Below are 26,311 nucleotides of genomic sequence, written 5' to 3' on the forward strand. Positions count from 1 at the left end.
CCTCGGCGGCGGGACCCTCTCCCCGTCCCTCAGCCCCTCGGCGGCGGGACCCCTCCCCCCGTCCCTCAGCCCCAGGGCTGGCGCGGTGTCGGCCCGCGGCGCCGCTGTTACCCCCCCGGCGCCGCCGCCCGGGCGGGAGCGGGAGCCGGCCCCGGCCCCACCGCCCTGCGGCATGCAGCGGCGGCGGCGGCGGGAGCCCGCGCTACCCCCTCGCCCGCCTCCCGCCGACCCGCGACCCCGGCCGCGCCGCGCCGCGCCGGCGGGAGCCGCTGACAGGTCGCCGCCGGTGGCCCCGGCACCTGCGCTGCGCTCGCCGCCCTGAGAGGAGGGGCCGGCGGCGAGACCGCGGCGGAGCGGGAGGCGGGCGGCGGCGCAGGGCCGGCGGCGGGCCCCCGGGGGCGGCGGGCGCCCCTCGCCCTCGCCCCGCCGCGGGGCCGGGCGGCCGCGGCCGCGGCGCCGCCGACACCTTACTTCCTGCTTCGCTACCCGGGGCCAGACCCGTCGCGGCGGAGGGATCCCGCCGCCTCCCGCAGCCTCCTCCCCCTCCTGCTTCTGCTTTCCCCCCCAGTTCTCGCTCCCCCTCTCTCTTCTGCCAGAAAATAATTTGACAGCGATTTGCTGACACCGGGATTTTTTTTTCCCCTTTTTTTTCTTTTTTCGCATCGCGGACTCGGCAGAGGCAGCGCGGCGGGAGGGGGAGGCCGTGCCGGAGGTAAGTGCCGGTGCCCGGAGCCTCCCCCGGCGCGGGGCGGGGGGGGTGGGGGTGGGTGCGGCGAGCCCCGGCCCCCGCCCCGCTCCGCTCCACGCGCCGGCGGCGGGGTGGGTGCCTGGCGGCGGGGCCGGGCCGGGCCGGGGGGAGTATGTTTCCTGGCGGAGCGATATTTGTTTACAGGATGAGCGCCGCACTGTAAGTGAAGTAGGACCGAGCCCGGGCGGCTCTGTAATAAATTAATATTGCGATTGCTCCCTCCTCGCCGACGTGAAGCCCCGCGCCCGGCCCCCGCCGCCTGCACTTGTTGCAGACTCCACGCCAGGTAGGCGAACGCTCCGCCGGTTTCGGTTTTGCAACGAGCTGGGGCTGCGCTGGAAGGGGCGAAAAAAAAAAGGGGGGGGGGGCGAAAAGTTTGCAGTTCGCAGTTCACTTTCGGTCTGCAGCGGCGAGGAGGCGAGGCCCTGCCCGCTGCCGCCGCCGCCGCCTCCTCCTCCTCCTCCTCCTCCTCCCCCCCGATCGCCGGTCCCCTCCGGGCGCGGGCGGGGGGCGGCGGGGGTGGGCGCGGCAGCCGGGCGCTGCCCCGTACCTGCCCGCCCCGGGCGGGGGGGAGCGGCGGAGCGGCCGGGTCCCGGGCGGGGCGGGGAGGCGGCCCGGCGGGTCGCGCCGCGGAAGTTGTCCCGTGGCGGCCCCCGGGGCGAGTGGCCGGCCCGCGCGCGACACCCCACGCGGTACCGCGGCGTTAGCGGGAGGGGTGGGGGGTGGCACCGCCGGGCGCGAAGTTGCTGTGGGGAAACGCGGGTTTTCTCCAAGTTTTCCGCGGGCGGGGAGTGGAGGCGCCTCGGGTTTCTGCCCCGTCGAAGTACGGGGGGGGGGGGGGGGGGGGAGGTAACGACCAAAACCTCTTAGCCAGATGTTTAAATACCGGCGAGGTGATTTGCAAGTGAAATTAATTGGCAGTTAACCAGTTAATAAATGGATAGGGCCTACTCATCCTTCTGCTGTCCTCGCAGAGCGGTGTTGGCGTCGGCCGGTCAGCCGGCCAGGCTCCTCGGGGTGCGAACTTGGCAGGGCCGCTGCCTTCGCCCCGTGAGAGCTGAGCTGTGCTTGCTGCCCCGGTGCATCAGCGCTGGTCGTGGTTCGGGTAGTTACCGGTGAGCTTCGTAGGTTTTTACGGGCTCAATTTGATAGCGGCGAAATAAATACAATGATCCATCACTAAACTATTTGCGGCAAACGTTGCAAAGTGCTGAAGTGCGTGATTAATGTTTTAAGCAGGTAATGACTGGGGGTGAGCTTTTATGTCTTTGACAACTGTAATTTCACTGTAAGTACCTCGTGGGAAGGGGGGAGAGTTCACCTGGCCAGCTTGGGCCTGGCCACCTGGCTGCCGGTACCCGTCCAGCCCCGGGCATCGTCCCACCCGGGGCACCGGCCTGCAGAGCCCCCCCGGGGACCTGCCCTGGCCCGGGGCACAGAGTGGCGATGGGGTGACCCGTCCCCGTAACGTCGGTGTGTGGGAGCCGTCCCTGCGCGCGGTGTGTGCAGCTGCTGGCCGCGATCGCTCGCCTGTCTCCTGGTCTTGTTCGGAGGTTACTGGGTCGGAGTGGAGCCATTTCCTTGACAAGAGGCATCTATCTAGAAACAACCCCTTTCACTTTGTCACCCACTGGAGTGACGGGGCGTGATGTGCCCTGGTTAGTATGTTACCTTTTTTCCTAAGGCTTGTCGGAGGCACCTATTTAACAACAAAAGTGCTGCTTCGTGCACGCGTGTGCTGCGTGGAAGTTAAGCTGTGCGGCTTTGCTTAAAATAAATAAATACATTTGTTTATAATTTAGGTAAGTGATTTTTTCATATGAAGAAAATGTGTTGTCTGCATCTTTCTTTTATAAGCGATAGTCTGATATACTTTGGAAAGATTAAAGGCTTAAATATACCCTACTGAAAAGTTTTGGCGCAAATAAACGCTCTTGTGATCCGTTCTGCTACTGTTGATAAGCAGCTGGTGTTTCTGAAGCTGGGAGACTCCAGCGAGGACCCGAGCGGTGTTGCCGGCATGGTAGCCAAACCAGCGCATCTTGAAAAGCCGAAAAAGCTCCGATACAAGTAATGCACTTCACTGTGGACGTTGGCCTGAGTGCAGACTGGAGCGCCGGCCTCTCGGTGAAATGATCAGGCCGGAGCTTCATCACGCTGCTGTCAGCGTGTGTCCTGCCGTCGGCATCCCTGCCCGTGGGAGAGGGATGGGGCCGGGGGGTAGCTAGGTAGGCATCCTGCCTCCGGTGTTTACATTGCTCCCGCATGGACCAACGTTAGCGTAAATAAACCACGGCGTGACTAACCTCTTTACCTAACGTTGACTCCTGCTGTGTTTGGATGGACTGAAAAAGTCTCCATGTCTTCTCCGTTTACCGGACCTTTACGTTACTGCTGATGACCTGTCAATACTGTGATACGCGTTTATGGCCACAAAGCGAGTCCTTGTTTCAGGTTTGTTTCGCTTTTGGGTAGCGCTCAAGTAGCCTAGGTAGAAAAAAGGAATTCCAAGATTTTAAACTCATAACTCCTTTACTTCTGGCCATTGTAATATTGCCAGTGATATAGTGAGGCTTGCCATGATAAATTGAGCTTGTAACTTGGCATCTAGCAGGGAGTATGAGGAAAGTGTAAGAAGGGTGGTCTGGTAATGTACTGTAGGTTTCCTAAAGCAGCAAGATAATATTTTGCTGTGAATATTTTAATCTTATTTTGTTTTTTTATTTGTTCTAATCAAGTGGGGAATATGTCGCCTAAAAACTTAGTCGGCGAAGTGTCTGAGGGCTTTTCTCTCCCTTTCCCAATTCTGTAATGGGACAGTAGTAAATTAAAGAGGGGCCCTGGGATCTGTAATGTCATCATGAGATTCTGGTGCTGGAAGGTTGTGTCTCCTTATGATGTGTCATAATAACCTGTGAGATAAGGCAGTTTCATTTCAGCTTCCTTAGAAATATGTTTTTTTTTTTAAAAAAACAGCCAAGCAGTGTTTGATAGATACAAAATAATTGTTGATATGGAAACAATTTGTTTCCTCCTCTTGCATTTTTCTGGGGGGCTGCGTAGCTTCCAATGAAAAATTATGATCAGAATTACGTTTCTTTCTGTCCCTAAAATGAACAGATCTTTTTGCCTCTCCTCAGCCTGTAAGATGTAGGTAGGAGCATCTCGAAGTGCATGTGGGAATTCTGCCTGGCACGGCTGCCATGCACTTGGTTATTTACGTAAGGTGAGGAGCACGAGCGGTCGCACTGGCTTCCATGGCGCTGCGTAGAAGAGTTACTGCGCGTGTGAGTATTTGTAGGATGGTGGGCGAGGGGACTGCGCTCAAAACTAAAAAAATGGAGGCGGCAAATTCCATTCGTTTTGCTGCATATGAAGTTCTAAAACCTCTTCTTAACTTGTCCGGCTGTGAGAAACCTATTATTGTAATCAATTGCGGGGCTGTGAGGGGAAATCAGGCCTTCTAAGATAAAGACAAAAATAGCGCATTCAGATGTATTTTAAGAAAGGCGGCTCTTCCTTCAAAGAGTAGGTCTGAGCGTGGTTCAAAGAGAGGTAGCAACAATTCGGTCAGTATTGGTTTGTTCTTCAGCTCTTCGCCTGAAACGAAACAGATGAAGAGATCCATTGAATTTTCTTTTGAGCAGCATGTGTTTATGCGCCAGGTTATCTTGTAGAGCTTGGGCAAGTATTTCCTCTCAGGTCTGGAGATGCCGAGAATGGGCTCTTGCACCACCATCTCCTTGCTGCTGCTGCCATTGCGCGTGTGTCTCTAGGTAGTGCGCGGTCCAGCCTGGCCAGGAGGACAAAGTAGGTAACGTGGACAGTTGGTGAGTCGTATCAACGCTGGTTCTTGTTGGATATTGGTTTCTGTGGGCAGAAGGAAGAGCATTTTTGACAGCGGTTTATTTTCTCTCTTTCTGGCTTGGCTGTGTTGCTCCATGGTGGTGGTGGGGTGCTGGCTCACCTGGCCCTGCTCAAAACAGGAGCAGTAAGAAAAAAGGCATTGATTTGTGTGGGGGAAAAACTGGAAAATGCGCTCAGGTTACAACCTGCTGCTGCAGAAACTAGGAGGCAAATACATAATTTACTTTAATTTCTTCTCAAGAAGATAATGGTTTGGGGAACACAGGGCATGCTTTTAAAGTATGCCCTATTACCCTGTAACAGCAATATTTTTTTTAAACTCTTCATATTAGAATGGGGCTGTTGCAGGGTTTTGGAGGAGTTGCGTAGCGTTGGGTATATTTTGAGGTTCTGAGTGAAATGAGTCTTGTGGTTTCAGCTTACTGTGTAACAAAGAGTAACGTGTCTCACACAAACAGCCCACCTAAGTTTTCATAGCTGACTGATGATTTGCTCTGGAAAGACCCAAGATGCTGATGTGATGCAGGCTCAAAAGGTAGTTGATTTTTTTCAGATTTTCTTTTTGGTTTGTCTTTTTCCGATTTACAGTTCAAATTTTGTTAGAATTTCACTTGAATCGCTGATCTTCAGCTTCCCATCCACTGCTCGGCTTGTGCTGGTGTAGGTCACTTCTCAGGCCCATGGCCACAAGTGCTGAGTTTCCCTACCCCACCAATTCAACTTTTCTAAAGCAGCCATCCTGGGCCTTATCACGAATTTTCTCGTGTCTTTTTAGTCCAGCAAGAAAATGGTTGCCGTCTTACCCCTCCCTCCCCTCATCAACTGCTCATGGTAAGATTTTTGATAGAGCCTGCATTGTGATATGTCCTTGAAGAGCAGTGCTGCAAGGTTTTGTTTTGCTTTGCCTGTGGTTTTTTTTTTTTTCCCTCTTCATGTTTAGACTTCATTGCATCTCTAGCAAAGAAACATTGTTGTAGATGGTCTTTTTTGATATTTGTGTGGGGTTTTGTTTTTTGTTTGTTTTTGTTTTGGTTTTGTTTTGTTTTTTTCCAAAAAATCTCATGTTCAGTAATGAGGAAAAGCTCAGACTCCGGTACTAAAACCACCAGCTACCCCTGGAGTGTAAAGACTGCAAAAATGCGGATTGGGGAAGGATTGCCCTAGCAAAACAGGTATACGTTAAATGCTAAATTATCAGCATTATTCATTATTTTGTAAAGGTCCCTGATGGTGAGAGGGTTTTCTGCATGCTGTTTGGCTAGAACAAGGCTTACCAGGGCTCTTAAAGGACAGGATCCATTTGAGGTTTAGTGTTTATATAAAATACTTTCTCTTTAAGTGAATATCAAATCCTAAATAACTTCAGCATAGAACGGTGAAAAAACATACCCAGCCCTAAGAAGCCAGTGGCTGTTAAATTTAAAATTTGATAATGGCTGAAGTTCCCTGTCTTTAAACAAAAAAAAAAGTCATTTGACTCTTCGTTGGCCATAAAAGATGCTGTACAGACCCATTTTTGTCTTTGTTCTCTCCTCCCCCCCCCCCATTTTCATTGATGGGGAAGTTTCATTTCCTTTATTTATATATTTTTAGTGTATGTGTGTTTGGGGGGGGTGTGGGGGAGGATAGGAGGGAAGTCTATGTGCTAGTTTTTATATTTAAGAGAAAAAGAAAATAGCTAATGCTGGTGTGTTTAGAGGCAACCTTGAATACATACTCCCCTTTAAACCAAAAATTCTGCTGGTAAAGTAGTGCATATTAGGGGACTGAGGGGTTTTGCAACACTTCTGTGTGGATAAGAGTCCTGCCTGAGCTCCAGTTGGACTAGCAGAAAAGTGTTTTTCCCAGTATTGTCATGTTTCACATGCCAAATCAGAACTAGAAATGCCTTTTCCTGGAAGGATCTCTATTTACACTTGGAAGATTATGCCAATTACAGCTATATTAATAAGGCTTTTTTTCTTTTTTTCTTTTTTTTTTTGTTTTAGTTTTACACTTGACCTGAATAGTAAATTCTTTCATTTTCTTAACAGAACACACACTACAATCCTGGCATGTAGTTTTGGACCAGTCAGTAGGGTAAACCCTGCTGTTCTATGGCACAAATGCATATGGGCACTCTTGCAAGAGCATGATCTTAAGTGGGTCCCAGTGAGATGAATGCTCTTAGAGATTTGCATAAGTTGAAATAGCGCTCTGCTCTACGTGCAGAATTTAATACAATTTATTGGTGAGCAGGAAATATGTTCTGAAGTATGTTGTCATATGTTACAGTGTTTTTTCCTCAAAGAGATCCCATGGACTTTAATTTTGAATACAGTTTTTAAATCCTGCCACATTTGGAAATACTATATTATAAATTTGTGAAAGTTTGGAAGCGTAAGATGTGATGCTGTTGATACACATTTTGATCAGAGACTGAAGATTATTTACTCCTTTGGACAGTGTAGCAGTGCATGAAGAAGGAGCAGGTACGTGGGGCTTCTTTGGCAAGAATCTCTCGGTGCTGGCTGTTGGAGTAGGACTGCTGCGGCTCTGCTGCTACCCTGCCGTCTCTCTTGCTGCTGGTGGAGAAGATGTCCTGGTGCAAGATCCTGTTTGTACCAGAAAAAAACCCCGACCCTGACTAGTAAATAGTGTCATTGTTATTTCATAAGCAAATTTGCTGGTTGTTTTTTTTTTTATGATGTTAAGATTTCCATTGTCAGCAACAATAGCAGTGTATGAAATAATAAATGGATGCCAACCAGTCTTTAAATGGTTCACATTTGCCACCAGCATGAATACTCAGAAGGCCCTGCATAACTAAGCTGAACTTTCTTTTCCCCAAAATGTAGGCTGCCCAAGCCCTGAAATATTTAGCGTTTTGACTTAAAGTTCCATAAATATCTTCCCAGCTGCTTCTTTTTTGGCCTGCCCCTTCTATGTTTTGTTTCGTCCTGAGCGCCAAATCTGGGCTTACCTTGCAGAGAGGTGGTGGTCTTTGAGCTGGCTGCGCGCTGCTTTCATTGGGGAGAGGGCCGCATATTGTGCTCTCTGGAGGCTGAAAGCATCACCTTTGCGATGGCTCCTAGGTTGCAGTGGGACTTTAAATAACTGTGAGCTCTGTGGCCATCACCAGAGCTGTGTCTGCTGAGCGCAGGAGGCTGTTGTCGCCTGAACCACAAGTTTATGTCATGTGTTGTGCGTCGAGCACAGCAGTTTTGTTGCTGCTTGTGCCCCTAATATATTGAGGGGAAATGGGCAGAAGCAGTTCTTATGCTAATGATCTGGCTCGCTTTTCAGTGCTTTTTGGTTATTTTTAAAAAGCTTATATTCAGTGTTGTAGAGGAACCGCTGTGTATTTTGATAAAACAAAATAAATGGTTAATGTTAAGCTACGTTGAATGCTGTAGCTTTGCAGGAGCGTTGGTACCCTGTCTGTCTGTTTGGCCTGCCATACAATTCCAATTTAAGCGAAGGTCTCCCACGTGGTTATTTGCATGTGTCCTCCTATCTCTGTTTTGTATTTGCAATTTCAATACGTGCTTCCAGAATTATTTTTGTTCATTTCCAATCATTCTTCAAAGATAACTGGCAAAAACCAACAGGCTGGTTGTGACTTTACAGCAGTAGAAGGCAGACAACTTTGATCTTCTTGTTAAACGAATTTTCTTCATGTGTGGGCTGGGTGTGTAGCGTGTTGATTTAGTTTTTATTGATCAGTGTAAAAACGTGAATTCAGAATCACAGCAATGATAATAAACAAGTACTTGCAGTGATACTCTAATGAGTTCCTGGCAAAAACAGGGCAGAAAACCATCTCAAGAGATTGACGTGCTTTAGTGGTGAGATGCTGAACCAGGATACTTTATATAAAAGGATTGAATGAAGCCGTTTGAAGTTCTGACTTTCTTTGGCAACACAATTGCTGCGAGCAGTAGCATGCCAGGCAGGGCAGGATGCAGTCTTTTCTGTAGGCATTTGAGTGTCAGAAATGACATTCTTGCCTCTGTCCGGAAAGACTTTCACCCTCCTGATCACGTCAAGATGAGACAGATTGTAGGAACCAAGTATCTACTTACTTAGGGGGTGTCTCTGAACACAAGCAGTGAAGCACTAATTACCTTTCAGTCCTCGTGCAGCAATGCCCTGCGAACCGTCCTCATGTTTCAGTAAGCCTGCATGGCAAAGCGTCAGGTACAGAGCGGGAGAAGTGGAGGGAGATTTCTAAATTAGCAGACAATTTATGTCTGGAAAAGTGAGATTCATATTCTTAACTACGTTAAACCCCTGTTTCTGAGTGTGGTAGGGACATATCTCCATTTAAGGTGGCAATAATTCCTCTAAGCCAAAATGTTTGCAGAAGTGCAGGCAGGCAGCTTCTCCCTCTTTTTTCCATTGATACTGTGTGTTTCCAAGGCTGGAAGAGGCTTCTCGGTGGTGAACAGTAATACTCTAGATTTTTTTTGTCAGGTAAGCTTGTTTTATGCTGTCAGAGTTCAGTAAATTGGTGTCTGAGCGGCATGGATCGTGTTGAAAAAGCATTGTTGCTGCCTGCATGTGTTTGATAAATGTAGAAAATGAGAAGCAAAATTTTTCTGAAGTGAGGAAAAGTGGGTTTTTTAGGACTATCAGATTTTGAAAGAGCTGGTTCATAATCAACTTTATTACTTTTCTAAAGTTGCTGCTATTATAATGAAAAAGCATGAATAAGAGAATATGCCTTGCAGGTAAAACAAAAAAAGGCTCTGCCATTTATATGCTTGAAAACCAAAAATGCATTGCAGAGGATGAATTTTACCCTTCATTTTGCTTGTAGTAAAAAAATTAGTCTTTGAAGTTAAAAACAGCTTTAGATTTAAAGAAGTAATATACCTTGAAAAGGGAGGTGCACAGAAAAAAGACATTGGGTTAAGTGCTGTTTTGTTAATGAAAAGAACGTAAGTTAAGCCAAATGTGGCTGCCTGCATAGGAAGGTACTGCTTAACATGAGCAGGGGTGATAAAATAAGGTCCTAGCAGACTTTTATTTCAACTGTTTCCAACTTTTAGAAGAAATTTTAATCTGGATGTTGAATGTGCAGATATGAACGATAGACTAATACCCCAGAATTACAATAATCTATGAAAGGAGCAATACTTTCATGCTGGAAGTCTGTCAGCGTACGATCCCTAGGCTAACTACTTGATCGTTAGTTAAAGTAGGGGTTCATTAAAATAACATGGGCTCATCTGGTTTTAAAGGCTAGCTCTCAGCCAGTAGGCAATCGTCCAAAACTAATAAGGTTGCAGCGCAGACGTTGTGGCAATGGCACATAGATTACTACATAAAGCTAGTTGATGGAAAGGCTTGTGTTGGATTAAGTGTGCTCAGCAGTGGGCCAAATTTTTCAACTTTTAGTCATCTGTAGCAATGCTTGCTCATATTGTGGTCAGTTGAACTACCTGTGCGACTGTTTGAAAGAAGGTGCAAGGTTGGGTCTGTGTATGAATGCGGCTCTTTGCTGTGATTACTTTACTGTGTAATAATTGTGTTGTTCTAGTTAAAGAATCGTCGTTACAAAGCAGATGATAGTCTTCGATAATGTAAAGAAAATCCTTACATTTAATCCCCACGCTATCCTTAGCATAAACAGGTTTGGGTTTTTTTTCAGGTAGAACTTTTACTTTCAGGTTATTTCTGGAAAATCCGTACTGCTAATTATGTAAATTGCAAGAAACGAAAAAGAGAATGGGGCATCTTATTTTAGGCTTCAGCAAATGCAAAGTCATATGTGGCCATTCCAGCTCTCTATAGTTTGTGCCTGTGTTGTTCTGCTACTGCTGTTTTTACCGGTAAGCCAGATCGCTTGAACTGGGCATTTCTCGCAGGCTTTGTATGATCAGATTGCCAAATGTCGGAGCTCGGAAGTTTTTCCAGTAGCAGGGTCAGCTCATTCCCGGTAGAGAGTCCCTTCTTGCAGGGCTCCTTCCTTGCATACACAGAAGTTTCTTGCTGAAAGAAACTGTAGGGCTTTTTTTTGTTGTTGTTCTGTTTGTTTGTTTTTTATGCTGCTGTGTGGGCAAGTCCGTGATTTTTAGGTCAATCCTGTATAACAGCAGTAAGTTTTTTGTAGCTGCACCTATTACCTATTAAGGCAATGAGAAGCTCTCCCTGAATGAAGGGAAGGCAGATTTCAGATCTGTGTGCAGATCAGAGAGAGAGAAGAATGGAAGAAGCGGTGTTCGACTGAATGAACGAACTTTCAAGCTGACTCAGTGATACACGTACAGTATACGCTGTAAAGATTAGTCACCACTTACTGTAAATCTTTCTTTATGGTGCTTGGTGGGCATGTGCCTGTATCAAGCCGCAGTTTGTGAGCTTTGTAGACTGGGAATGCAGGTAAACGTTATTTCCACAGTTTTTTCCCATTGAACAACAACAACAAAACCCAATTAAGCCTGAAGACTTGTAAATTACTGAGCTACAGGCAAAAGAAATCTCTTAGTTATCTCGTGGTGCTGTGGTCTTAATCTGTGAAACTAGTAAGAAAGTGAATAAATTATGCAACAACTTTTTTTTTTTATTATTATTATTATTTAGAAACCTGTGCTTACATGTTAATAGTGCTGCTCTGCCCTGTCCTGTGCAGGTTTGTTTGATTTTTGTTGGGTTTTTTTTCATCAGGTAGGTTTCAAGCTGCATCTGTATAAAACACCAATTTACATGATGGTAACAGAATAACAATTACAGGGAAGGATATTCATCTGTTGAAAACGCTGTTTTCATTTGCCAAGCAGAAACTTCAGGAAAATTACCCTCCAGGTTGAATTTTCTCATAAATGTTCTCAGGTTCTAAAATTATTTACTGGCATAATAGGTATGCATTGCACTTAAGGCAAAGTTTGTATTAAGGAGTTACTTTTTGGGTGGAAAATGTGTTTTTTATTAAAAAAAAAAAAAAGGTAAAATTATTCTGCAGCCTTTCCTGAGTTACCCAAATTCATTAAGTTTTGTGGGGTATTTTTTTGTACTTTCAGAATTTTTTTCAGCGATTTCTTCTCTGTTTGGCTGAAGGGACTTTTTTGTTGTTGTTAATTTAGCTGGGCATCTTTTATGATTCTTAGATGCCTTTTCTCTCTGATCTTCACCTGTTTGGGTTGGCTTGTTCAATCTGTCCTTAGAGAATTGTTAATTTCAGCCATAATCCTACCAAAAATCCTTTAGAGTTGTTACAGCCTGATTTTTTTTGATAGTTTGTTTAAAGTTACTTCCCCCAAAATAAAAAAAAAACCCCAAACATCTTGTTGAAGAGTGAGAACCAGACTCTGCTGGCACTCCTGGGTGGGACGGCGCTGAGGCTACGTGCCTGTACAAGTGGTTTGGCTCGCTGCTCTCCCAGCGATCTGATCCTGTCGTAGGCTTCGAGCCTTCTGAAGCACAGGAATGAAGGCTGAAAGCGGTATTAAGTTTTTGGGTTATCTCACACTGTTTATTTGAAATGGAGGCCAAGCAATTTACATACCTCTTTATCTTGGATCTGAAAAAAAAAAAAAAAAAGATTTTTTTTCACTAGCCTTTATGTGGAAATGACATCACAGCTTATGTCAGCCATGCTAAATATGCGAAATTCAGAGGTTTTTCTCCTCTCCATCGGGTTATTAACAGAGTATTAGCTCTATGCTGCGAGTCTTCCCTTACTGACTGTGCCACACTGATAACTTCATCATAAATGCTCTGCATTTTTAAGATGAAGAGAAGTAAAGACCCGGTCTAAAGCCTTTTGAAATCGATGGGAACGTAACTTACTTCACCACTGCGCGTGTGACCCCCAAACGTGGTGTTGTTCCCAGGATTGCTGATGCAACGTAAGCAAGGAACGGATGGAGTGTTGCCTTTTTGTAGTGACCAGGTCTGGAGTTTGGCCTGGTGACCAGATCTGGAGTTTGCTGTGATGCTTCATTGCGTGGGTATGTCCCCTCAGCCCTGCAGGTTAAAACTGCCTGCCCTGGTGAGGCTGAGTAGGTTTTTGAATTAAAGTTCCAAGGTTGTGTCTGCATGTCCAATGTGCAAAGCTGAGCTCCGTGGCAAGGGTATAGAGTGCCTCATCTTCACCAGAAACACCAAGGTTTTGGGGCTGCCCTTCTGGCGTGGATGCTAGGGCTGCAGCTGCGGTGAAGTGTGAAATGGAGGTATGGGGGTTTCCTGTGAGAGCCTGAGGAGCCGGGAGGAGGGAAACAGAAATCAAATTAAAGTTGACATTTTGAAAAGTCGATTGCTGCCTTTTTTAATCATAAAGTAATTTTTAAAGTAAGTCACTTCCCAGAGGAAGAATAAATACATTAAGAAGAAAAGGGGGAGAAATGTGATGTTGAATTTATGCATTTGAATGTAGCAGACTTGGTGCTGTGATGGTACCAAACGTGCACAGAGACAAAGCAACAGGATAACAATTGTTCTGACTCTCCTCTTGCAGAATTTCCAGCCGTTAATGGCCTATATACAGAATGTTTTTATTTACCTTTACTATTTTGGGAGGTCGGAGCCAGTGGGGAAGCGACTGATTCGAATGACTTTAAAAAAAAAAAAAAACAAAACAGCGAAACAAACCCACCTGTCATCGCAATGGACTTGGAGAGATTTCCCTACTCCTCCTGCCTCTCGTTGGCCATGCTCTGCCCTGGGAGGAAGGTGAGGAGGCCTCTGGGCGGCTCCAGCAGGAAGGCTTTTAGGAGTAGCTTTGGATCAGGCTCTTGGCATGTGAAAGCGATGGCTTCCCCTTCACATGCTTTGGGTTTTTTTTTTTTTGATGTCTCTTCTGGCTCAGCTCTGCTTCTGTAGCAATGGAGGAGAAGGGAATCATAGAATCACGGAAGGGTTTGGGTTGGAAGGGACCTTACAGATCATGTAGTTCCACCCCCCTGCCATGGACAGGGACACCTTCCACTAGACCAGGTTGCTCAAAGCCCCATCCAACCTGGCCTTGAACACTTCCAGGAAGGGGGCATCCACAGCTTCTCCAGGCAACCTGTTCCAGTGCTTCACCACCCTCATAGGGAAGAATTTCTTTCTTTACTATGGGATGGAGAGGGAAGTGCCAGGGGATGCCCAGGGAGGGCAAGGTGTTGGTGTTAGCAGTAGGTGCTCACACACGCCGTGGAGGTGGCCCACTGGAGAACTGGTGAAATTGCTTGTCCCTTTTAGAGCTTGCAAGGAGCACTTCATTGCTGTAGTTATTTGTGTAGCCATATGCTATTCTTTTTTCTTACATATGTTCTCCGATAATTGTCAGTAGCAGGTGCCTGTGAGCCGAGGCGGAGCGGTATTTAAAAATCAAACTCTTAATGGGGATAAAGAATTGTGTGAGTTTAGTGCCAGCAAAAGAGCCAAGTTGAAACTGTCGGCCTCTGAAGGTCGTGTTCCTCATGGAGCAACAGCACAGTTGGTAGCAGCGCTGGTCCTTCAGCTCCACAGTTCAGCTGCAGAGGTGTGACCTCTGAGAAGGAGCCAGGAGGTCTGTTTTTGGGTCTGTATATCTGGTTTGGCTGAATGGAGGAAAAGCACCATCCCTTCTGATGTGCACACCAGCCCAAAGGAACTATACTGGACATGTGTTGCACCCCTTCTTGGTGACCTAGGTGGTATGGGCTGGTGGGAGACATGACATGAAATCTCTGCTGTGGTTTCTCCCGCTCTATGACCCCACCTTTCCCTGTATGTTGGGCATCCTGAGCCCTTCTGGTTGTACTACTGGTTACTGTTGCATTGCATGCATGTGTAGTAGGTCACTATTGGCAACTACTGTGATAGTAATTGTTGATCTTGCGTCTCCCTCCATCATCTGAAGAACAACCACTGAAAGGAAGATGCGGGAGGACTTGTAGTCACTCTGGACTTGCAGCGATGCAGCTGTGTCCACTGAAAATCATTCAGGGGCATTGCATGGCCAGAATCCCCAATATCCCTGATATTGCTGTCACATCATCTAAACAGCTCTCTAAATTGCCATTACTTCTGCCTGTCAGTTGCAGAACTTATAGCCGGGTGTAACATATTTCTAGGAGACCGACAATTTAGAAGCATCGTACATTTCAAAGTGTCAGGGAAGACGTAATGCCCCTAACGTTCTTTTTGTGTGGGGTTTGTTGGCTTTTTTTCATTTCTGGTAAAGAACTAGTAAAATATAGAGCACATATGGAAATGGCAGACGTTGTTGTTGGGTTTTTGAATGTTTTTTGTTGTCCTTATTTCTAAAATTAAGCACACAGGAGTTTGCAAGATCCTGCAAAGAATTCAAACGATACTGCACAGTCATGTGTTCAAGGAATCTTTTTAATGTAGTCACATATGTAGTGAACAGATCCAGGTTTTAAAAAAAAATACATTGCAGTAAGGAGAGACAAACCAAATGGGATGAAGACAAAATACTGCTAAGAATCTGTGATTGTATTATTAAGTTTAGGTTTTGCTGCTGGCATTCTGTTGTGGGGTTTGTTTTTTTTTTTTTTTTTTCTGGTTGTCCTTCATGTTCTTCCCTCTGTAAGAAAGTAACCTGTGGTATCAGCTGTTCTGCCTATCCCTTGCAAGATGCTGGTCACTGAAAACTGGATCGCACCATCAAAGTAGGTCCCTCTCTGTGTCAGAAAACTAACAGTGTCTTTTTTGTGGGGGTGGCTTAAGAATCCATTATGCTTGCATCCGTGCAACAAGTAAGTTTTTATTCTGCCACTGTAGTATGTTTCTCAGTTGGGTTACAGGAGGAGTAGAGATCTCACAGCTTGACCACAAGTGCATTTGGTGATGTTCACACGGGCAGAGCTGGTTACAGACTTTGGGTCAGCAGGACAGTATCCTGATGAGCTGTTTGGCACAGGACCCTATAAGACTGGCTAACTGTATTAACTTATGCTAGCTGTAGCTATATGTACCATAAAAACTTTCTTGAATGTTTTTACTTCTTTGTCTCCAGAACCTAGACCTTGAACTACTACAGAACTTTTTGAGATAATTTTGATGGCATGTCCTATACCGCTTCAGAGCAAGTGCAGCTCAAGTCAGACAGTGCAGCCAAAGTTATGCTTTGTAACTGAAAAACATGTACAGCACGTGATATAACTGTATGTGATATTCTTTTAATTGTTTCTGACAGTGAATTTAATAAAGAAGTCTTGAGATATATATACACACACACACAGAGTGCAGATCCGAAAAGCAATGAACACAGGCATATATGCATTATATTGCAATTGTTTTCCCTTGGGGGTTTTGTTATTGTTGTCCCTTTCACAAACTGTGAACCTGTAATTTTTCATGTGCTGTTCTTTGGCCTTCTCTGCCAGAGAAGCTCAATCTATCATGTTAAAAAAATCAATAAAAAGTCTAGAGGTTTATTTATAAAGTAGAACATGGAGAGAGGGTGCAAAAATTCCATTAAAATGGCAGTTTAGGACTAGCTACATCTCTTTGGAACTAAGCTCCAATATTTTAAACTATTAAAATTGTTACAAGAGTGCTTTTAAAGTACCACAAATCACAGTAAAGCTTTCTAGTTTAAACTTGCCTTTATATAGTGCACTAGAATTCAGCTTATATATGTTTTTGGAATGTCTGATGCTGCCCTCAAACACAATTTTAGCATCCATTTTAGAGTTTTATTATAGTTAATAATCTTACAGGTTTATGGTCAAGTGAAAATACGTGGATGTAAGAAGTCAGAATTTATTTTCCTTCAGAACCATGAGTGTATGTAAGTCTGTGCACTTGCAGCTCTGCAAATTAATTAGTTCTGAGAAGTCTATAGGTTTCTAATGTAATTCATCAGCATTGCCTGGCTTGGCACATGCTACTTCATTAGAGGAACTTACAAATTCAGGTGGCTGTGCGTTATTTTATGACGTAGCAGTTTTCACCAGCATGTGATGGTCATCTAGTCCGTCTTTCCTATCCAAAGAAATAAATGTATCCCTCTGCTCAGAAATGTGATGCTGAAGAGTTTATGGGATAGTATCCATATTAAACCTCTCAAACACCAGAAGCATTGTATCTGAAGTGTAAGCTTTGCCTCCCCCCAGGGTCCTTCTGACTTGTTTTAATAGCTGAAGAAGATTGATCTTGAAACTGTTGTTTTAACTACAAATGGCATTGTACCAGTCTGTGTTGTATAATCTTTTATCCTGGGTTGAGGACAATTGTCTCTAGTGGAAATGCCCTTACTTCCAAAAATGCCCAGGAAAAAAGTGGTGAACCCTTATTTGGCCCAAAACCAGGCTTCTCCATCTCCAGGAAACAGTGCAGTCGGTTGGAGAGCATGGCTCTTGGTAGGAGCTGCATGAGCAGGCTACATAAATGAATGTGGCAGAAGGCAAAAGAGAAACTCCAACTTGCCAGACATTTGTGTGTTATAAATATGTGCCCCGCCACACAGTCAAATCCCTGCATACAACAGGATAACCCAATCCATCATTCCCTCATTATTCATCCATCAGTTTTTCATTTTCTTACTAATTCACAGCCTAGTTCTGCCTTACTTCTTGCTGTTGTTCCTTGTGTATGTTTTCCCCTTTCCTAGCTGTATGAAGTTGGAGTAATGATCCCAGAAAGCTTAATAGAGCAAAGCTATTAACATGGCCCTTCTACTGTTAATTAACATTTGAAGTTTCAGCAAAGGGGGCCTAGCCTGTGTAATTACCATGTGGTTAAAAATCTGTGGGAAATTCATACTAGTGCTTGGAAAGTGGAGATGCTAAAGGGAGACCATTAAAGCCTGAAAAAAATAGGTATTTTTCTAAGGAAAGGCAACTAAAACCTATTCTGTAAGGTGCTTCTCAGTGTGAAAAGGAAAGACTTCAGTTGTGTTATACAGCTCTGAGCAGAAATCACAGCTTCCCTGCTTTTGAAAAAAATAAGCAAATGATGTTAACGAGGATAAAGGAGAAGAGCATCAGCCAGGAGAATGGAGTTTCCTGTGAAGCCCTTACAGTTTGGACCCACCAGTCCACCAGAAACTGCAGTTGCAGGTGGGTTAATTGCCTTTGGCTAAATTGTGATCGCTGCCAGCTGAAGTTGGCTTCCTTACTGGGCTTTCCCACCGGCAGCCCTGCTTTCCTCATCCTCATCTCTTCCTGGGCTCATTCTGGCTTGGGAAGGAGCAAACCGAGTCCCTTATCTTTTGGGGCTGGGCAGTGCTGCTGTGCCCAGACTTTCAGCCACGAGGTAGGAAGGGAAGCTGGGAGATGGATGGGAATTGTGGGAAGAGGCAAATGAAAGAAAGTAGTTCAGGTGAGAGCTTTAGGCTGAGGTCTTTGGAAGGCGTTTTCTGGGTCTGTGGTGTGGAGGCTGCCTAAGGTAATTTAGGAACTGTGGTGCCATAGAAGGAAAATGAAGGTCTCCTCTTCCAGCCATCCTTCAGAGTCCTTGTGGAAGTTACTCCCCTATGTCTCTGTTGGCAGAGCCACCATCCGCCAAGCTCTTAATGCCCCACGATTCACTCCGCTGGTTTCCCTTTCTCCTCCTGCTCTCAGAGGTGGGCATCTTCTTGGCATAGCAGGAGGCCTTTCTGCACAGTTTTCCCCTTGGTTTCCCAGGGAGTCATTTTATTCCTTTGTCATCCAATGTGGGTGATGTGGAAATGTTAGGAAAAGTAGGTTTTTATGAAACATTTCCCCTAGGGCGCTGCTGGGCCCTGCGTATAGCATCCTGTGGAATGCCACTGCTCGGGGCAGGGGAGGGGATGTTAGGAGTGGGCTTTCCGGTGACAAGAGCTGCTCCTTTGCTCAGCTCCTCATCTTTCAGCAGGCAGGGCTAGACCCTGGGATGCTGTCACTCCTCCTTTTCCCATCCATGCCTGCTCTCACTGGCAGGACACACAGTGGAAGATGTGAGGCCTCTTGGCTGCAGAGAGTCTTGTCAGCCTCTGGGGTCCCAAAATCTGCTATCTGCAAGGTATGGTCATGTTGGAAAGCTTGACGGGTAGGGTGCTAGGATGGGCAAAATTGCCTCTGGAGGAAAACCTGACACTTGTCTCCTTGTCTGTGATACTGACCTTTTGCAGGCAGCATTAAAATTTTGTTATTGTTGTTGAGCATTGACCAGTTTTGCTGCTATACTTGAGGACAGCAGACTTGCAAGGTGTGCTGAGCTGGCACGTGCTTTGTGTAATGTGTAAAATCTGTTGGATTAGAGCTGAACAGCTCTGATTTAGCTCTAAAATTTCTTTGGGAAGAACACTGCCTTTTCCCAGCTGCCTGTGGGGTGAGTCCAGCCGGACACTTGCATTTCACTGCATAGTCTTTGTGCTGGGGTTGGGGCATGGACCAGCTCCTGAAGAAATCACCTGTTCCAACTGGCGAGTTTTTCCTATTAGAGTGATTTGGGCATACTGATGTCCTCCTTTCCTCATGTGAGGGGAAGGAACCTTTTTTGTGGGTTTGCCATAGGGAGGAGGTGGTGTGTTTCAGGCTATTCTGTGTTTTTAATGGGTGTGCATGTTCTGATGACCTTCTGAGCTAAACAGGTATCACATAGCTGCTGGGGACTGGAAAGGACTGTTCTTCTGGAGGCTCGATCCTTTACAGGTTTGTGGTCTTATTTTTTAAAAACATCTTTCCAAGACATTGCAAGAAAACACCTTTTAACCAAACTAGAGAACCATGTGATTTTGGCTTTGAGGAACTTCTCCACCAAATCTGTTGGTCTTGCTCCTTTTTTGGGGTTGTACGTGAACGCCAGCATTGGCCCTCTCCTGCGCCTGGGGTTGAGCCCGCAGTAAGTGAGGAAGGACTCTCTAGCCTCTTCTCATCTTTTTGGCAGAAAGGAGGAAGTGGTAGATACCAATCTCTCTCTCTCTCGTATCCTTCCACGCGCATCTTGCTGGTGGCCACCCAAACTGTCCCCTAGAGATGCTACGCTATCATGACTAATTTCCTGGGGTTTATTTCGAAAATGCAGTCATCGAAGTTGTGCAGATCAGCTGAGGCGAGTTCAAGTCTGTTTTGTATATGAAAACCTAAAAAGCATACTTCTGGGAAGAGGTATTGGACATGGGTTGGGGTGTTTGGTGTGCGGGTTTTTGGTTTTTTGTGGTTTTTTTTGTTATTTTAAGAAAGGGAGAACAGTAGTGAATGCCGAGTTTGACAATTGCAATAAATTGATTGGTGTACCTTTATTTCAAAACCAAGATTAAGTGTATTGGAAGTAGTAGATACAAATTCTGCCAGGTATGAAGACTAACCAAGGCTGTAATCGTTTAAAATTTATGCTGTTAATTATAATGCCATAAAAGCTGAGTCTGATTGGTGAGATGATCCACCTGAGTAATAAACATTACCATGTCTTTCCTCTGCTGTTTATACAAATACTTTTGTTGGTAGTGTTTTGTGGACAGCACTTCTTGGGTGACTGTGCATGTTAGACATAACTCTGTTGATTAAACTTCCTTGAAGAAATATTTTACTGAATAGATGTACAAGCATGGGAATTTAGCCACTTCTTTATGCATTGTTTTCCCAGCTATAAAAATGTTCCAGTTAAGGAAAATATTAACTTTTCACAGCAAGTAAATACTAATTTAAGGAGAAGATTTTGTGTGTTCTTGTGTTGTGTGGGTTTTCTGTGATGTGTGTGTGTTTAAAGAAGAATGCTAACTGAATAAAAATACTTGCTTGAAGTATTGGTGATTTGGTAATAAAAGGTCAGATATTTATATTACTTATATTTATCCTGTGCCCTTTGTTTATAAACAAAAAATTCTAGTATGCATTTTGTGTATATATGCAGCTACATATGTTGTAAAATACAAAGCACAGAGTAGAACAACAGAAGTAAGCTTTAACTGCAGTAGATGCACTGAATTAACTGAGGTGCCTGGGGAAGCAAATTTAGAAAGACAGGAATTAATACAGGTCCCTCCTTTATCTGAGCAATTCAAAAGTCAGAAATCAGCTAGAATTATATTTTTAAGGCTAGCACAGTTTCAGTATCTGAAAAACGTTTTAACCAGATTTTGCATTTATTGGTAGAGCTATAAATAAATACAGAATAATTTTACTGAGCTCTGTGGAGTTTCTGCAGATCGGCATCAGCCCAAGGCTCTTAGAGTCTGGCCTCACTTCCTCCTCGGCTGGAAAAGCCAACCCAGTTCTTAAAAACTGGGGAAACTGGCTGGGCATTAATCTTAGATAACAATGTTCGTGGGTGTTTTTTTGTGGTGTTTGTTTTTTTTTTTTTTTTTTAATTTTAAAAAAGTGCCTTTTTTTCAGACAGATTGTTTCCTAGGATTGCTGGGAGCAGTGGTTAACTAAGGAGCTTCCTGTCTTAGTCCCAGCGTTTGACTCCAAAAAATCAAAATACGGACACACACACACCCCCCTCCCCCAGCCTCCCAGAAGCCCGCCGGAGCCCTGCAGAGACCCTTGACTCTCCAGCCGGAGCTCACCAGCTGGAGCACCCACAGAAAACCTGGTGCTTTGGTGAACCGAGTAACGGGGAAAGGAAAGTTCCTGCTGTGTCGGTGTGGGAACTGGGAGAGAAGCAACAGGGCTGCCTGTATGTTAGTCTGAAAACAGGATTAGGAAGCTCTTTGGACAGTACAAACTCAGCTTGTTTGCAGTGAACTGCTTTTAGATTGCCTGGCTCTTTAGGAATGGGTTGATATCATTTAATCTCAGGGAAAAATGAGTCAGTCAGTTACCTAAAATAACAGTTTTGTTAAGGCCTTACCATAGCGTAAAATATTTGAAGTTTTTAAAAAAGCCCAAACAAACCACTCTTTCCCCCCCCCCCCCCCCCCCCTTCTTTAAAATTGTCTCAAAGATCTGACAGCAAGCTGTGCAGTGCTTGTGACACTCACTATCTTGACTTAAGCCTGTATCAAGACTCCACTCCAGGGAGTGCAACCATGCAATAAGTAGTCAAACACGTCTTTATTGCTGCATGCTCTATTTAGGTGCTTTCTAGGGCCGCCTTCTAGAGGGGTTTTGCAGGATCGGGACCACGCATTAGCTTCTCCATATGCTGCTGGAGACCCTTGGCTGAACAGGGTGAAGAACAAAATAGCATGCGTGCTCACGGAGACATAGCAAAGAAGAGGGCAGTTCACCTTTTATTTTAACTTCTGGCAGTGCAGGTTTTATTGAATTTCTCTTAAAAGAAGCTTGGTAAGCGATGAAACGGACCCGTCCTGGCTTCCTCTGATGATCCCGGCACTGAAGTGCTGCGGTGCCAGGTCTGTTTCTTGGGTTGAGGAAAGCAAAGCGAGACAGCAGGGAGTGAGGATGTAAACTGGGCTGACTTCTCAGGAGCAGCAAGCAAATGATGACATCACTGTTTTTTTTAAACTTAGAGCAATCTTAAATTTATGTAGCCATTTTATCATATCTATTTAATGAAGAAAAGCATATATATATTCCATAGTGCTTGATGTGGTCGTATTCTTAACTTTTTACAATGGTGGTTTATACAGACATGGTAACTGCTTTGAAATGGTGGTTGTTTTGTTACAGACCTGATTAGCTGGGATGGAATAAGAATTACAAATTTTAATAACAACAAGTACTAGGAGTATCTCTGCCCCTCCCCTCTATTTAAATATCTTCTCCTTGCTTTTATTTCTTTTTCTGTGAAGTCTGTTATCCACTGAAATAGTAGTATGAGAGTCAATAATTTTGTGCAGTAATCCATTTCAGAAAAAAAGGGTCTGTGAAACTTTGAATAAGAAGTTTAAAAGTTTAAAAAAAAAAGTTCTAAAAATTCTGGCTCTGGAAGTCCACTTTTTTCTTCTGAAATTTTTACTGGCTGGTGTAATTCTGTTCAAGAGGTTCTGCTGCTTTCGGGAAAAAAATGATGCTCAATGAATATCATGGGATAATACAGAAGCCTTTGTAGGATGTGCACTGACCTACCTAAGAAACCCAAGAGAATTAATTACAACCTTTCTTAGTCTACATGTAAATGCACTTTGCAAATGTTTTTCCATGCAAAGAATGTGAACCAGTTACATTTTGGAATCTATACCTATATGGAAAATCAACTGCAAGAGATATGCCTATTTCAGGCAATTTTTGATGAGTTCCAGATTAAAAAAAATTATAGGATATTAAATTATTAGACATCTTTACTAGGGTGTAAGGAAGATTTATGCTGTAATGAAATACTGCTGCAACCCAATTTAGGACTTGACAAATCCAGTTTTATAGGGCTGAATTATAAGGGATACCTCATTATTTGAGGTAAAAACTTTTTTTTATTGTTATTTTTGGCATCCCGGACTTGTCTTTGGTTGGGCTGTGCTCTGTAGGAGCTGCTTTGGGCAAGATGTCTCAGCTGATCCGTTTTCAAGGGAGCTATGCAGAATGAAGTCAGAATTAAGGATCACATCCTGGCAAGCCTTGCTTACCACATGCGGTCACTGATTTTGAGTTAAATGCTTGCAGTCCTCATTGCTCCTCTGGGTCAGAAATGTAGGTCTGCTTAAAAGCACACACTTCTACTTTATTGTCAGATATTCCTTACTGATAGTATATATCAGATACTGTCTACTGATACTGTATATCAGATAGTGTATCTGTATATACAGTATCAGTAGCTATACGAAGCTTAGCTACACCGAAATTACATGTATACTGCTTGTGGTTTTGTGTTTTTTTAATAAAACAAGCCTCTATTCCTTCCTTCTGCATACAGACCTCTTGTTTGCCTCTCCTTTTAAACTCAAAGCATGCCCTTGTGCAATGTATTCGGAGTATGACCTGGCATTATGGCTTGCAGCAGACAATAGGAAACATCACAAAAAAAACCCCATCATTTGCCCGATTTTGGAAGTCTGCCCAATTGGAAGTCTACCCAAAATTTGGGTAGCAAATACCTCTTTCACAGTCTTTTTGAGACTGCTTGTGGTATTCTTATGCTGCTGTTCACAGGTTCTCAGCTGAGAAACAAGACTGGAAACAAAGTAACTTTGTGCAGTTGACTAAACTGAAGAGCAAATTTTAGCTGGAAATGGTATTTCTTTATAGGCTGATGAGCTTCTTGTGTGCAGGGTTTCTGTTACCCCGCTGCCGTGGCATGCAAAATGATTTATCTTAAGCAAATTACATACACTTGTAACTACAACCATATATGCGCCCATGCTGTAGCACGTGACAAAGAAAAACAAAATGCGGGGACTGAGCTCAGCCAGTAAATCTTTTGGGAACCTTTTCTCCTGGTTCCCGGCAGAGAGAAGTCTCAGCTTCTCCCAGTGCTGTCTGTGTGTTACCTGGCCCTGTGGCTCCGCGAGCGCTCTTGCTGATGCGCTGTGCCTACCACATCGGAGGAGAAGGCATTGCCGGATGGCTTGTGCGGTCAGGTATAAGTCACGGAGGGAGTGTTTGCATTCAGGGGAATCTTCTGTTGAATGCTTAAAATGAGTTACTGGTAAGCACAGCTTTCAAAGTTTCAGAACAGTCGCAGTTTGGTGTGCGTTGGACATGCGCTATGTTATTTGCTTAGCTTCGACTGTAAACCATTTGCTGAGTTCTAGTGGCTCTGATGTTTAGTCTTTGCCCCCCCCTGTTTAGACATCAGTAGCCAAGTGTTTTTGCCTCTGTACGTAGCCTCAAGTTGTGCTTTTTCTGATGTAGTCATCAGATCAAATTATTTATAAAATCAGGACATCCTTTTGGACTTTGTGTGTAAACAGTCTTAAATATGTGCACAGGCAGAGAGATTCTTGTCTGTTTATCCACAGTTGAAGGCCAAATATTAATAAATACTAACATTAAAGAGTGGCATTTTTTCCCCCCTCAATCTTCGTTTGAGCTCTCTCTTTGAGGCTCAAATTTCTTCTCTAGATTACCCAGAGAAAAACTTTCACCTTGCCCTTAATCAGGTCACTAGTTGCAGTATGTCTCCGCTACCGTGATTTATCATGAGTTAGGGTAATTGAGTGAACTCTGAAAGAGTGGTTCTTACTGGGCAGGTATTAGCGTAATCGAAACCATGGCTGCAATTGCTGGCACGTGCCTTAAAGGGTGGGGTCCGCCATCTTCGGGCAGTGTGATGACTCCAGGTCTCTTAATTTTGGAGTAAGAGCTGGAAGCCTGCCGCCAGCCCACCAAGGTGCCATTTAAAATTTGCTTGCAACCAAGTTGCAGCTGGACTTTGACACTTATTTGTAAGACATCTCAAGAAATTGCTTCTCTTGCATCGGGTATTTGGGCTGGTGGGGAGGGGCTCTCAAGATCAGAGGTAACTGGTGTTCCCTCGGGCCCCTGCAGTGGGGAGATGCTCTTGCTGCGCTCTCTGCTGCATCTTTTCGCTGGAGAGCTGGGAGGTGCCCACCTGAGCGGCTGCCTTCAGCTAGAAGGGTAGATGGGAGAGCAAGAAGCAGGATGCTATGAAACAGGGAGGTGCATCTTAAACAGCTCTTAAAGGTACCGACTGCTGCCAGGGAAACTTCATTTTTGTGTTTGTTTTAGCTTTCTGGCCTTTTTTTTTTTGCTTTTTTTTAACAAAGCTTCCAACATCCTTTTAGCCAATGACAGCAAGGTTTGCAAATCAAAACCAAATCTGAGCACAGCACTACACTCGAGTGAGCTGTGCTAATCTAAGGTGAGCTTCTGTTTCCTGCTTAGAGCTGCTCCCCCGTGCTCTCGCTTGGCGCATGCACAGTACTGCGTGCCTTTTTGCGTACCTTTGAGACACAAATCAGTGAAAGAGGTGTGTGTGGTGGCAAATGCTCCAAGCTCGGTATTTCATGTGCTTATTGGCTGCCTGCTCATGGTTAGGAAGTAGGTGTTTGGAGTCATGTAGGCTAGAGAGGAGTCCTGCATTTGTGAATTAACATCCATAACGGAGTGGTCTTGGGTCCTTTTCATATGTTCTTATGATCAGATGAAAAAATGTAATCTGCCAATAATAATCCCCGTAAGAAGTCATACAGCACAAGCAGTGTGTGAGCAGAATATTTTTAGGTAGCAAATATGTTGAACTGATACAATCCTGAGTAGTCCAGCCCTGTGGTTTGCATACAAGCAGTCCCTTAAAGACCCTGTGGTCTCATCTTCCATCAGCAACTCAATGACTGACTTTCACTTTCCTTACACCAAGAGAATGGATAAAGAAGAGAATTTGCCATCAGTTCTCTCTCTCTTCATTTTTCCAGACAGTTTGGCCTCCACAAATTGTACAGCCTCCCTTATCTCTGCGTGGGAGAGTACAGACTGCTGCTGGAGGCAAGGAGGAGAGATTAACATTCATCTGTTCTCTGCTCGCTCTCTTTTTCATCCCGTGGGCATGGGAGACTTATGAATGTGCCGCTCTTTTGGGGATCATTTCTACTCATTGCCCCGATGAGAAGACCACAGAGACACCAGTAGGGTTGTGTGAGTTTCACATTGATGATTAAATAGGCAAATGAAGAAGCCGAGTACAGTGGCTCCCTAGAAAAGGTCAGAGAGGAACATGCAACAACCGGTGTAAGCATGATGTCACTCAACTGCCAAGAAATCTCCTTTTCCAGAGTCCATGCGCGTTGAGGGCTTAATGCAAAGTCTGCCTCCTCGCTTGAGTCTTCCATGAAAAGTGGTATGAGTTTATTTTGCAAGAGCTCTGTTTTGAGCAGAGATATTTACAACTTTGATTCTTACTCTGTGTTTTAATGTTGCGTGTATAGCCAGAAAATCTGATGGGGAAACAAATGCTTTTAAAAAGAAAAAAAAGCCTTTGCTGGTGTGGAAGCTGAAGCTGATACTATAC

The 26,311-nt window shown here is 44.8% G+C and overlaps 1 protein-coding gene across 6 annotated transcripts in view; it reads left to right on the forward strand.

Annotated features, from left to right (window-relative positions):
• Positions 1 to 438: 438 nt before the first annotated feature.
• Positions 439 to 26,311, forward strand: part of TRERF1 (transcriptional regulating factor 1) — a 103,473-nt gene continuing 77,600 nt past the window's right edge. For 4 of the 6 annotated variants that reach the window (XM_075412920.1, XM_075412924.1, XM_075412923.1 and 1 more), the window contains exons 1-2: positions 439 to 712; positions 893 to 1,034. The gene's annotated coding sequence lies outside the window, so the exon portion shown is untranslated. Of the gene's footprint in view, positions 713 to 824; positions 1,035 to 26,311 lie in introns of those variants that run through there. The other 2 variants (XM_075412922.1, XM_075412921.1) reach the window with 2 other exon arrangements.

The sequence above is a fragment of the Opisthocomus hoazin genome, chromosome 2, assembly GCF_030867145.1.
Source record: "Opisthocomus hoazin isolate bOpiHoa1 chromosome 2, bOpiHoa1.hap1, whole genome shotgun sequence".
NCBI lineage: Eukaryota > Metazoa > Chordata > Aves > Opisthocomiformes > Opisthocomidae > Opisthocomus > Opisthocomus hoazin.